Genomic DNA, 13,539 nt, shown 5'->3' with positions numbered 1-13,539 from the left:
GAATAAAAACAAGATTTCCTACCAAATAAAGCCCCTGTAAGCTGATAGGGTGCATAGAGGCCCCTAATAGCCAATCACAGCCCTTATTTGGCTCCTCCATGAACTTTTATAGTGCTTGTGTTGCTCTCCAAGTCTTTTTACATTTGACTGTGGCTCACGGGTAAGAAAGGTTGGGGATCCCTGACTTATATAATGAGTACAAGCAATCAAATTGTGTAAGAAAATTAAATGATTATTTTTAGTAATCCATGAATTTCCTTAAGTATCTGCTGAATTTGCTGGAACCCTAATAATAAGCAGGGAGCTTTGTCTGAAATATAGGAACAAGCATTTTACAGGTCCCTTGCATTTTCAAAAATACTTGTCTTAATATTCTTAAAAACGTTGGTGAAGCAGAAATCAGAATCTCCTGGCTCTCAATCTGAACGCAAGAGAAAAAAGCAATGGCACTGTTGCATGTACTGGGTGAGAAGTTAGAATCCCATATTTGGCTGAAATCAAAATACTGTACATTATGACATCTAAGTGACTTTTTTTTGCTTAGTTTCAAGGAATGCAAGCAAATAAAAAAATAATAAAGTCAGTATTCTAAGGCAGCACTGGGCAAATCTATAGATGACACCGTATGTATTTTTGTATGTACGGAAAGGCTGCCTTTTCATTTTCATTTTTTGGCAGTCGCCCCCTTAGTAATTTGTTGTTGTTGTTATGTTGCAGATTTGATCTGGTATTCAATATGGAAGATATTTATTAGCTGATCTTAATCACTCACAAACAAACTCTGTATATAAGAGCTCCACCATAAACACAGTCATGGGAACCCAGTCCAGCAGTTAGTTTATCCTATGTCATTTTTGTATGACTTATTGCAGTGAGTATCTTGCTTAATACAAGAGATGGCCTTCATTATGGGTTGTTAGTTTCCACTTGCATCTGCCGTTTGCACCTCTCACACTTCTTTTTAACAATGAGAGTTTCTTGCCAGCTGCTTATAGGGTTGCAACCCGACTGGTATTTTATTAAAGGAAAACTATACCCCCAGAATGAATACTTAACCAACAGATAGTTTATATTATGTAAAGTGACCTATTAAAGAATCTTACCAAACTGGAATATATCAGTAAATATCACCCTTTTACAGCCTTTCCCTTGAGCCGCCATTTAGTGATGGGCTGTGTGGTCCCTTAGAGATCAGCTGACAGGAAATAATGCAGCTCTCACTGTAACAGGAAGTAGTGTGGGAACAAAAGGTAGAACTCTGCCCATTTATTGGCTGATGGGGCCTAGCATGTATGTGTGCCTTGGCTTGTTTGTGTGCACTGTGAATCATATGATCCCAGGGGGCGGCCCTTAATTCTATTTAGGATTACCCAATAGCACATACTACTAAAAAAGTATATGTTTATTTAGATGAAGCAGGGCTTTACATATGAGCTTGTTTATGCTATATATTTTATAGAGACCTACATTGTTCGGGCATATAGTTTTCCTTTAATAGAGAGGATAGTGCAGGAAAAGTGGCAACACTATCCTGTTTACTTTATATATTCAGTAATTGCACATATTCAGCATTGCAATCAATATTACCTTTAGAAAAAGCTTCAGTTCAACCACTTGAGCTGTGTTTATTTAACAGGCTGTGATGCCAGAAACTGAAGTTAGTGTGATCAAGCCAATAGGCTCAAAGATGTACTATAGAGATGTAAAGAAGACCACTGTCTTAGGGGCTAATAATGGAAAAGCCAAAGACTCCAAAAGGAGATGATGTGAGCATTTTGTTTATTGATGTCCTTTTGTAATCATCTAACTGGCAGCTGAGTGGCCCAACAGGCAGATGCAAGGAGGAGAAACATTCCTGTATCTACAATGTAATGTCCGCAGCTAGTTAACATTCAGTGACCCAGACTGCAGTATTAGGTTAATGGCACATTGAGGGAGAACTGCAGTGATCAAATAGGCCTTTCCATGCTGCATGGGAAATGTGCGGCCTATAAAATATTACTCTGGTGCTATCAAACATGAATCCCTCTGAAATACCATTTGGTGCTCCCAATTAATCCCTGCCAACCAGCCTACACAACTATTTACTGTTGGCAGCATGTTTTCCATTCATATGAATAAGAAGCTGATTCCAGCTGGAAAGGTCAGTTTGATTGCCTTTGTTCTTCTTATAAGTGCCTTTTTCTTGCCTACAGTACGCTTACATTGCCAACTCCCTTAGACCTACTATTGTGTTACTGTTGCCTTACAAGAAGCCAGTAGTGGGTGAGGCCTAGAGGGCACTGTGGGATTTCACTTGGGACAAGGCCATGCAAACAGGTCATATTTTTTAATGTTTCAAACCACAGGCTAAACAGACAGAGAGCATATATACAAGGTATGGCCAACTTCCTGTTGTTTGGAACAGCTGCTCTGTTTACATCTTGACCATGTTCTACATTTGCCTACTCCTCTCCCCAATCAGCCAATTATACACCCAAGATAACACACCTTTAATTCAACACTAGAACATTTGTTGGGCTCATGCTATGAGCTGCTTTTCCTGATATCCAGACCCAAAACACAATCATGCAAACATTATAACTTTTTGTGTTGGGTCAAACTCCTTCAGACACTCATGAAGTCTCCATACGCTCACAAAGTGCCATGAAGGCGCTACTCAGCCATTACATAATAATACCCTATGAGAGATATTAGCAATTACAGTACATCTGCTGCTTCATATGAATACATTGGTAAAATGACCTTGTCCTCTAGTCGTGTTGTCTCTCTTTTCCATCTCAAGCAACAGGTGAATGAGTTGCCGGATGAGATGCCATGAAACCCAGAGGAACTCCACCCAAACACAATTTAAGCTTTTTGAAAAGTAGACATAATTTGAAGCAACTTTGCAATATACATCAGTTACAAATATGAAGCCTTTTCATGATTTTTAATGTAAATATATGGTTTGGAACAGTTCCCTATGCCTGGTCCCCTGATCTCTGGCTGACTACTTTAAGACCCCCCAAAAAATGTAATAGTATTCGACTGTCCTGAGCCTGCCTTCAGCCTGCATCCTCCCAATCCCACAATCCCCTGCACAAGTGATGTCAATAAGGAATATATTTTGGGTTATTTAGTTCCTGCATGGTGTCTGTAAACTGTAGAGAAGTTGTTGTAACATCAATGTTTTAGCTCCTCCTCCCTTGCCAGGATTTCAAATGACACAGAAAGAGAAAAACTGTATTGCAGTTGGATTTCAGCATATAAAATGGTATTTATTCATAATTTTTAAAGAAACAGATTACAGTGATAGGTATATTGGGGGTTACTGCGTTGTGTGGGTCTCTTTAACAAACTTTGGTTCAGAAGCCAGAGTTCCCCTTTAATAAACAATTGCTTCAACTAGGTTTATTGTGATCAAACTGTAAAACTATGAATTCAGCTGTTTTGCTAATAGAATATTTACATGACATTAGCTTTGTATTTTGTTAAGTGCTTGAAAGGAATTGACTTCAATGTTTAATTTGCTTCTTCTCATCAAGTTTTGCAGCCAAAAATGTTTTGATCAATACACCTGTTAACGTTTGCATCCCTATAATGCCAACAAATACTGGCGCATGTGCGGGGTGGGGGTTCATTTCATGTCTACCTCTTATACTGCCTTACTGAGGTTGTTAGGACTTTATAAAATGACTGGAACATATGGTCAAGCCAACTTGCTTTGTGGAGCCTTTCAACCCAACAAGAGTACAAATGGGCAGAATCACCCAAGTGGCCTGCTGCAGCTTTGGTTATGATTGGAGGTGTTGATTAGAAGACTTGGGGACTCAAGGAGGACCTACAGCCTTCAGAGCACCCAGGAGAATAAGAAGCTTGCTTTTACTTCAGAGTGTCAACTGTTAAAAACTGAACTTGCTTGCTCATTGGTTGTAAGTATTATGAATTATCTTACATTTTATTTTTTAAGAAAAAGAGCTTATTTGCAAGTTGTTTTCTTTCTTTTTTTTTTCTTTTCTGGAGTGAACTGGTATATTTTATGTATCTGATGATATTTGCAATTATTTTAATAAGCGGGAAAAAAAACGTTGGCAGAATGTTTACACAGAACAACAAAATGGCAGCCGCCTCTGGTCCACGGGCGGGTCAGCTCTTAATAAAATGTAAGCACAAAAGCATTTTGTGAAATGTATATTTATCTAATAATAAAATCATTTATTTATTGCACATGGTTGTTTCTGCAGTGGCTCATTAGTTTTCAATTATATTCTTTGTTCATTTAATGAATATGAGTTATGATATGAGTTAACGGCAATCTGGTCCCACTGCATGTAAACTGGCAAGTGAATATAGTAGTATATAGTGTGGGACTGGGTCGTAGAGTTCCTATATAGCAGTTGAATTGGGGAGCTCAACATACCCGTAAGGGTATCAGGTGCAAATTACTGGAAGAACCCCACCTTGCATGGGGGTCAATACTCAACAGCAAAAAAAATCCAGTAGCACACTGACATTGCAAGCCGTGTGAAAAAGTGTTTTCTTCACCCAAGTACATACAAAACAAGAGCAACGTTTCGGGCCCCTCTGGACCCTTTCTCAAGTAGAGTCCATATACTGTATATGCATTTTGAATTTATCTATATTGCCATTCAAGTTAATGGGGGTATGTATTAAATTTGCCCATTGTTGGCAAATCCAGTGCACTATATATAGAGTTGTGTAAGGCATTCTGACACACCCCAGCATTGTATCATACTTGCCCCCTAAGCTATGGTACTACTGGTCATTAAGTCATTACCAATAAAGTCTAGGTAAGAGCATCTAGTAACCTCAGTCAATGAAAAAGGACTATATCTGATGTGTTGTTAAGTAGCAGTCTTCCCCTCTGACGTGAGCTACCTGGGCTTTTTCAGTAGACCAGAGACCACCCCCAGCTTCCATTAGATCACATTTTTTAGTAGGTTGCATCCCTACTTCAAACTACCTAATATGCCCAGTTCTAGTAATTTAGCTACTGACGCGTGGGAGGAATTTCAAAAGAGACTTGAACATGTAAAGGTAAACAAAGGTCCAGGACCGGATGGGATTCATCCCAGGGTATTAAATGAGCTGAGTGCTGTGATTGCCAAGTCTCTTCACTTAATTTTTCAGGATTCGTTGAGGTCTGGCATGGTGCCGAGAGACTGGCGGATTGCTAATGTATATTTAAAAAGGGATCCCGTTCTCAGCCTTGAAACCAATAGGCTTGTTAGTCTGACATCAGTAGTAGGAAAACTTTTGGAAGGGGTAATAAGGGATAGGGTACTTGAATACATTGCAGTTCACAATACTATTAGTTTGTGCCAGCATGGTTTTATGCATAACAGATCTTGTCAGACTAATTTAGTCGCCTTTTATGAGGAGGTGAGCAGGAACCTCGATGCTGGAATGGCAGTTGATGTCATCTACTTGGACTTTGCTAAAGCGTTTGATACAGTAACTCACAGTAGGTTAATGATCAAATTGAGGAATATTGCCCTAGAACATAATATTTGTAATTGGATAGAGAACTGGCTGAAGGATAGAGTACAAAGAGTGGTGGTAAATGGAACATTTTCTAATTGGGCCAGTGTGGTTAGTGGGTACCGCAGGGGTCAGTTCTTGGTCCTTTGCTTTTTAACTTGTTTATTAATGACCTGGAGGTGGGCATAGACAGTACTGTTTCTATTTTTGCTGATGACACAAAATTGTGCAAAACTATAAGTTCCATGCAGGATGCTGCCACTTTGCAGAGCGATTTGGCTAAACTGGAAAACTGGGCAGCAACATGGAAAATGAGGTTCAATGTTGATAAGTGCAAAGTTATGCCCTTTGGTAGAAATAATATAAATGCGAACTATCTACTGAATGGCAGTGTGTTGTGGGGATCCTTAATGGAGAAGGATCTAGGGGTTTTTGTAGATAACAAGTTGTCTAATTCCAGGCAGTGTCATTCTGTGGCTACTAAAGCAAATAAAGTGCTGTCTTGTATAAAAAAGGGCATTGACTCAAGGGATGAGAACATAATTTTGCCTCTTTATAGGTCCCTGGTAAGGCCTCACCTTGAGTATGCAGTGCAGTTTTGGGCTCCAGTCCTTAAGAAGGATATTAATGAGCTGGAGAGAGTGCAGAGACTGCAACTAAACTGGTAAAGGGGATGGAAGGGTTAAACTATGAGGTGAGACTGTCAGGGTTGGGGTTGTTTTATCTGGAAAAGAGGCGCTTGCGAGGGGACATGATTACTCTGTACAAGTACATTAGGGGGGATTATAGGCAGATGGGGGATGTTCTTTTTTCCCATAAAAACAATCAACGCACCAGAGGCCCCCCCCTTTAGATTAGAGGAATGAAGCTTCCATTTGAAGCAGCGTAGGTGGTTTTTAACGGTGAGGGCAGTGAGGTTGGGGAATGCCCTTCCTAGTGATGTGGTAATGGCAGATTCTGTTAATGCCTATCAGAGGGGCCTGGATGAATTCTTGAACAATCAGAATATCCAAGGCTATAGTGATACTAATATCTACAGTTAGTACTAGTGGTTGTATAATATAGTTTATGTATGTGAGTGTATAGATTGGTAAGTATAGGTTGTGTGTGCTGGGTTTACTTGGAAGGGTTGAACTTGATGGTCTTTTTTCAACCCTATGTAACTATATAACTATGTAACTATATAACTATATACCTGAGGGTGAATTGGGTCAGTGGGGGTGTTTTCTTCTATCTATGGAAATAATATAAGGTCCTCTTTGTAATGGGCATTCTATAATTCCGTCAAGATGGTGTGTAATGAGCATGTCATTTCTTATAGGATTATAAACACTTTACTGACCATCAAAGACTCCTCTAAATCATTAATCCCTCATTCAGATTGCACGGGGATGTTAACGATTTGAATACATTTGATAAAACATTCAGAAACAATGAATGATGCTAAGTCAATCAGTCCCTTACTCTTTGCCAACAAATTTTAATTGAACAGAATATCCTAATCAAATATTTTCTTTATGTGTGTGTTTCTGTTCAGATATATATTTTTTATAACCTTACTTTTTAACTTGCCCATTTTCTGTGTTTCTTATTAATTGCTCCAGTCCCTTTTGCCATTACCTTGGGGCATAGCTAATGTATCTCACCTTTTGATAATTATACCCCTTCTGTTTTTCTCTTTCTTCCTTTCCCTTTTCTTCCCCCGCTTCTTTTGCACACATCCCTTTAGCTGCTTTTGTTGTTATATATTGTCTATAACCCTTATTATTTTTCTGCACTTCTGATTTTTTTGTGGACAGGAGGTGTAACCATCTACTTGAGGATAAGAGTCTGCTTTGGCTAGGAACAATCCATTCCTTAGGAATACAGGTTCCTGAATGTCTTGTAGAGGTCACTCTAAACCCTAAATGCCCCCCGTGCTCTCTGTCACCTTAAATCACTTGTTGCCCCTGCCATATTGTAAACGCATTTTTAGATTAAGTTCTAGCAACTCATAGGCCTAAGGTTTGGCTACTTAGTATTAGATGGAACATCGGCTTATCGCTGCCAGAGATCTTCTAAATCTCCTGAGCACGTTGTCTGCATGAGGTGTCTATTCTTTCTGCTGAGACAGCGGGGTTAAAATTAGGCTGCCAGAATAGTCAAAATTCTTGTACTTAGAGTAGTTGTAATTGGACCGTGTGGGATGACTATAATATGACAGCAACTCATGCTTTATGACTTTGAGGTCAACGGCTTTCTCTTTCTTCATTTAAGGGGATTCCTCATATCATTTTCCACGTTTTCTTGCTGTGTCCTTCTCTTTAAAGCAAATGCGTTACTTAGTATGGTACGGTTGGAGAAAAGCTTTACTTGCACGTCCATTTTATTGCTTCCTTCCTTTCCATGGAGAGGTACAGACATATATAGAAAGGGATCTATAAATGGTTGTAACTAAGACTTGCCATGAGAAGGGCCCACCGGATCTATATTACCCATATACTGTTGCTAATAAGATATACAGGTACGGTCGATTACAAGTCAGGCCAAGTACCCCTATCTTAAAGGGTATCTGAGGCTGAATTTAACATTTCTTTCAGCTCTGGAGATCATATATAAATTGCATGATACCCTGGCATAATATAATACTCTTCATCTTTAACTTAGCTACATACAGCACATAATTTGGGGAGCATGAAATTGGAGTGTAGCATGACATAGAACACAGTACAGGATGTTAAATTACTGATGCAAAAATAGCACGTTGGGGAGTATTTATCTTCCCTGTGGGCCTGACTGTAGTTCAACCCTTTCCTCATCCCATTGGTCCATGCCATGAATATATCTGGTTCCTGTTCCCTTGCTCCAACCTTATTCGAGCCCTTCCTATCTTTGTTTTGTGAGTTCTATCTTTATTTGTTACTCTTCTTTACTAAGCACCGGAGATAGAGAAGTGGTCAATTCTACCTGAGCCTAGACTTTGATGAAGTGGCCGTGGGCATAAAAATGAAATTTTTCATTACAGCGGAAAGAGAAGATGCAACGTGAAGGAGCCATCTCAGAATCTCCCATAGAAGGGTTGTTGGATATGGATACATAATGAGTAGGCTTAGGGAACTAGTGCTGACCAAGGTATGAGTGCTTGAGTGGCAATATGCCAGCACAGGTTCTCTGGGGCTCACTGACACCTTCTTACACCAGTGCACTACTTTACTGCTAGCATTTAATGTGACATTAAGGCTTTACATCACCTTTGTTGCCAGCACTCACCAACAGTGTGAAAACTGTACTTTTGTTTAATGCAATGACATTTCTGATGATGTTCATGGAGTTTCATTAACTTGCATGGCATTGATGATTCTGAGAGGGTTAGTTACATCTCATATCATTCTTGAGATCCCCAGTGATTTTTTTTTTTAAATCTATAAAATATTTATGCGTTGGTCTTAATAATGTCGTCTGCACATTAATAGGAAACTGGCTACAGGATGGTGAATAGAGGGTGGTTGTAATGGTACATTCTCTACTTGGAGTAAGGTTATCAGTGGGGTCCCTCTGGGTTCTGTACTGGGGCCACTTTTGTTTAAGTGGTCAAGTTGGTGTTGCTTATGCTGGAGAAGTGCTTAAGGGGGGATATGATAATTATGTATACACTTATAGGGGGAACATATAGTAATTTCTCTAATGCTTTATTTACCAGTGGGTCCTTCGATCACACATGGGAGCTCCCATTCCAATTAGAAGAAAGGAGGGTTTTTTACAGTGAGAGCTGTGAAGTTTTGGAATTCCCTCTCTGAATCAGTCATACTGGCTGATACATTATATAGCTTTAAGAAGGGGTTGGATGGCTTTTTAGCAAGTGAGGGAATACAGGATTATGGGAGATAGCTCTCAGTACAAGTGAGGGAATACAGGGTTATGGGAGATAGCTCTCAGTACAAGTGAGGGAATACAGGGGTATGGGAGATAGCTCTCAGTACAAGTGAGGGAATACAGGGGTAGGGGAGATAGCTCTCAGTACAAGTGAGGGAATACAGGGGTAGGGGAGATAGCTCTCAGTACAAGTGAGGGAATACAGGGGTATGGGAGATAGCTCTCAGTACAAGTGAGGGAATACAGGGTAATGGGAGATAGCTCTCAGTACAAGTGAGGGAATACAGGGGTAGGGGAGATAGCTCTCAGTACAAGTGAGGGAATACAGGGGTATGGGAGATAGCTCTCAGTACAAGTGAGGGAATACAGGGGTATGGGAGATAGCTCTCAGTACAAGTGAGGGAATACAGGGTAATGGGAGATAGCTCTCAGTACAAGTGAGGGAATACAGGGGTAGGGGAGATAGCTCTCCAAGTACCAAAGTGAGGGAATACAGGGGTAGGGGAGATAGCTCTCAGTACAAGTGAGGGAATACAGGGGTAGGGGAGATAGCTCTCAGTACAAGTGAGGGAATACAGGGGTAGGGGAGATAGCTCTCAGTACAAGTGAGGGAATACAGGGGTAGGGGGAGATAGCTCTCAGTACAAGTGAGGGAATACAGGGGTAATGGGAGATAGCTCTCAGTACAAGTGAGGAATACAGGGGTAGGGGAGATAGCTCTCAGTACAAGTGAGGGAATACAGGGGTAGGGGAGATAGCTCTCAGTACAAGTGAGGGAATACAGGGGTAGGGGAGATAGCTCTCAGTACAAGTGAGGGAATACAGGGGTAGGGGAGATAGCTCTCAGTACAAGTGAGGGAATACAGGGGTAGGGGAGATAGCTCTCAGTACAAGTGAGGGAATACAGGGGTAGGGGAGATAGCTCTCAGTACAAGTGAGGGAATACAGGGGTAGGGGAGATAGCTCTCAGTACAAGTGAGGGAATACAGGGGTATGGGAGATAGCTCTCAGTACAAGTGAGGGAATACAGGGGTAGGGGAGATAGCTCTCAGTACAAGTGAGGGAATACAGGGGTAGGGGAGATAGCTCTCAGTACAAGTGAGGGAATACAGGGGTAGGGGAGATAGCTCTCAGTACAAGTGAGGGAATACAGGGTTATGGGAGATAGCTCTCAGTACAAGTGAGGGAATACAGGGGTAGGGGGATAACTCTCAGTACAAGTGAGGGAATACAGGGGTAGGGGAGATAGCTCTCAGTACAAGTGAGGGAATACAGGGGTAGGGGAGATAGCTCTCAGTACAAGTGAGGGAATACAGGGGTATGGGAGATAGCTCTTAGTACAAGTGAGGGAATACAGGGGTAGGGGAGATAGCTCTCAGTACAAGTGAGGGAATACAGGGGTAGGGGAGATAGCTCTCAGTACAAGTGAGGAATACAGGGGTAGGGGAGATAGCTCTCAGTACAAGTGAGGGAATACAGGGGTAGGGGAGATAGCTCTCAGTACAAGTGAGGGAATACAGGGGTATGGGAGATAGCTCTCAGTACAAGTGAGGGAATACAGGGGTAGGGGAGATAGCTCTCAGTACAAGTGAGGGAATACAGGGTAGGGGAGTAGCTCTCAGTACAAGTGAGGGAATACAGGGGTAGGGGAGATAGCTCTCAGTACAAGTGAGGGAATACAGGGGTATGGGAGATAGCTCTCAGTACAGTGAGGGAATACAGGGGTAGGGGAGATAGCTCTCAGTACAAGTGAGGGAATACAGGGGTTAGGGGAGATAGCTCTCAGTACAAGTGAGGGAATACAGGGGTATGGGAGATAGCTCTCAGTACAAGTGAGGGAATACAGGGGTAGGGGAGATAGCTCTCAGTACAAGTGAGGGAATACAGGGGTATGGGAGATAGCTCTCAGTACAAGTGAGGGAATACAGGGGTATGGGAGATAGCTCTTAGTACAAGTGAGGGAATACAGGGGTAGGGGAGATAGCTCTCAGTACAAGTGAGGGAATACAGGGGGTAGGGGAGATAGCTCTCAGTACAAGTGAGGAATACAGGGGTAGGGAAAGCTAGTGAGATAAGCTTCTCAGTACAAGTGAGGGAATAAGGGGTAGGGAGATAGCTCTCAGTACAAGTGAGGGAATACAGGGGTAGGGGAGATAGCTCTCAGTACAAGTGAGGGGAATTACAGGGGTAGGGGAGATAGCTCTCAGTACAAGTGAGGGAATACAGGGGGTAGGGGGAGATAGCTCTCAGTACAAGTGAGGGAATACAGGGGTAGGGAGATAGCTCTCAGTACAAGTGAGGGAATACAGGGGTAGGGGAGATAGCTCTCAGTACAAGTGAGGGAATACAGGGTTAGGGAGATAGCTCTCAGTACAAGTGGAGGGAATACAGGGGTAGGGGAGATAGCTCTCAGTACAAGTGAGGGAATACAGGGGTATGGGAGATAGCTCTCAGTACAAGTGAGGGAATACAGGGGTAGGGGAGATAGCTCTCAGTACAAGTGAGGGAATACAGGGGTAGGGGAGATAGCTCTCAGTACAAGTGAGGGAATACAGGGGTATGGGAGATAGCTCTCAGTACAAGTGAGGGAATACAGGGGTAGGGGAGATAGCTCTCAGTACAAGTGAGGGAATACAGGGGTAGGGGAGATAGCTCTCAGTACAAGTGAGGGAATACAGGGGTAGGGGAGATAGCTCTCAGTACAAGTGAGGGAATACAGGGGTAGGGGAGATAGCTCTCAGTACAAGTGAGGGAATACAGGGGTAGGGGAGATAGCTCTCAGTACAAGTGAGGGAATACAGGGGTAGGGGAGATAGCTCTCAGTACAAAGTGAGGGAATACAGGGGTATGAGAGATAGCTCTCAGTACAAGTGAGGGAATACAGGGGTAGGGGAGATAGCTCTCAGTACAAGTGAGGGAATACAGGGGTAGGGGAGATAGCTCTCAGTAACAAGTGAAGGGAATACAGGGTAGAGGGAGATAGCTCTCAGTACAAGTGAGGGAATACAGGAGTAGGGGAGATAGCTCTCAGTACAAGTGAGGGAATACAGGGGTAGGGGAGATAGCTCTCAGTACAGTGAGGGAATACAGGGGTAGGGGAGATAGCTCTCAGTACAAGTGGAGGGAATACAGGGGTAGGGGGGGATAGCTTCAGTACAAGTGAGGGAATACAGGGGTAGGGGAGATAGCTCTCAGTACAAGTGAGGGAATACAGGGGTAGGGGAGATAGCTCTTAGTACAAGTTGATCCAGGGACTGGTCCGATTGCCATCTTGGAGTCAGGAAGAAATTTTTTCCCCTCTGCGGCAAATTAGAGAGGCTTCAGATGGGGTTTTTGCCTTTGTCTGGATCAACTAACAGTTAGGCAGGTTATATATAGGCATTATGGTTGAAGGAAAGTTCAAACTATCTTAATTTGTTACTGTGTTACTATGTTATTATCCTTATTTAGCTGGAAGCCAGACTTTCTGTTACATAAAAGACCCAGGCCAGAACCCTTGGCGCCTTTCAAGCCCCTCTCAAACCCATTTAGATTTATTAAGGTCTGTTTGATATCAGCACTCCAGATTTAGAAACAGATATTCAGAGAGAGAAGCATAACCTCTAGAAACCTTTTGGGATTTGTTTGTCCCTGTTTTCTTTAGAAGTGCAGAATAGGGGACTTCCAGCTACTGTAAGATCACAACATTTGATATGTACATCTTAACACTGTCTGGTGCACTTATCAACACATTTATATAACATGTTTATATTTGTACCCACAGTAACCCACAGCTTGGTTCAGGAAAAAACTATGAAAGCTAAATGTTGATTGGTTGCCATACTAGTGGAAATTTGCCCACTGTTATTAAATAAGCACCACAGGAACCCCCAATGTGTTATGTATTGTATGAAAAATAGTGTCTTCTGGTCAAACCTTGGAAGCTTTGAAACCCACTTATTGATGGTCCTCAAAAGTCCTTGTGTCTGATGTCTGGCTCCGCTCTATACCTTGCACTGGGAAAAAGCCGATCTGAAGTGCAGAAACCAGTAACAGCAGCCACAAGGTAGCCCTGTACTCTGAATGATCCACACATCAGGACAAAGGATGGATTGCCTACATGCTACCCCTTAGCTGCCCCTAGTGAATATAGTGATGCCAAATGTAGACAACATTGTATTCATCATGGGAGAGCAGGTCTCTCCAGTGTAGGACTGGCCTACC

This window comes from Xenopus tropicalis, chromosome 7, assembly GCF_000004195.4.
Source record: "Xenopus tropicalis strain Nigerian chromosome 7, UCB_Xtro_10.0, whole genome shotgun sequence".
NCBI classification, from domain to species: Eukaryota; Metazoa; Chordata; class Amphibia; order Anura; family Pipidae; genus Xenopus; species Xenopus tropicalis.
Note: the sequence above shows the minus strand (reverse complement) of the source record.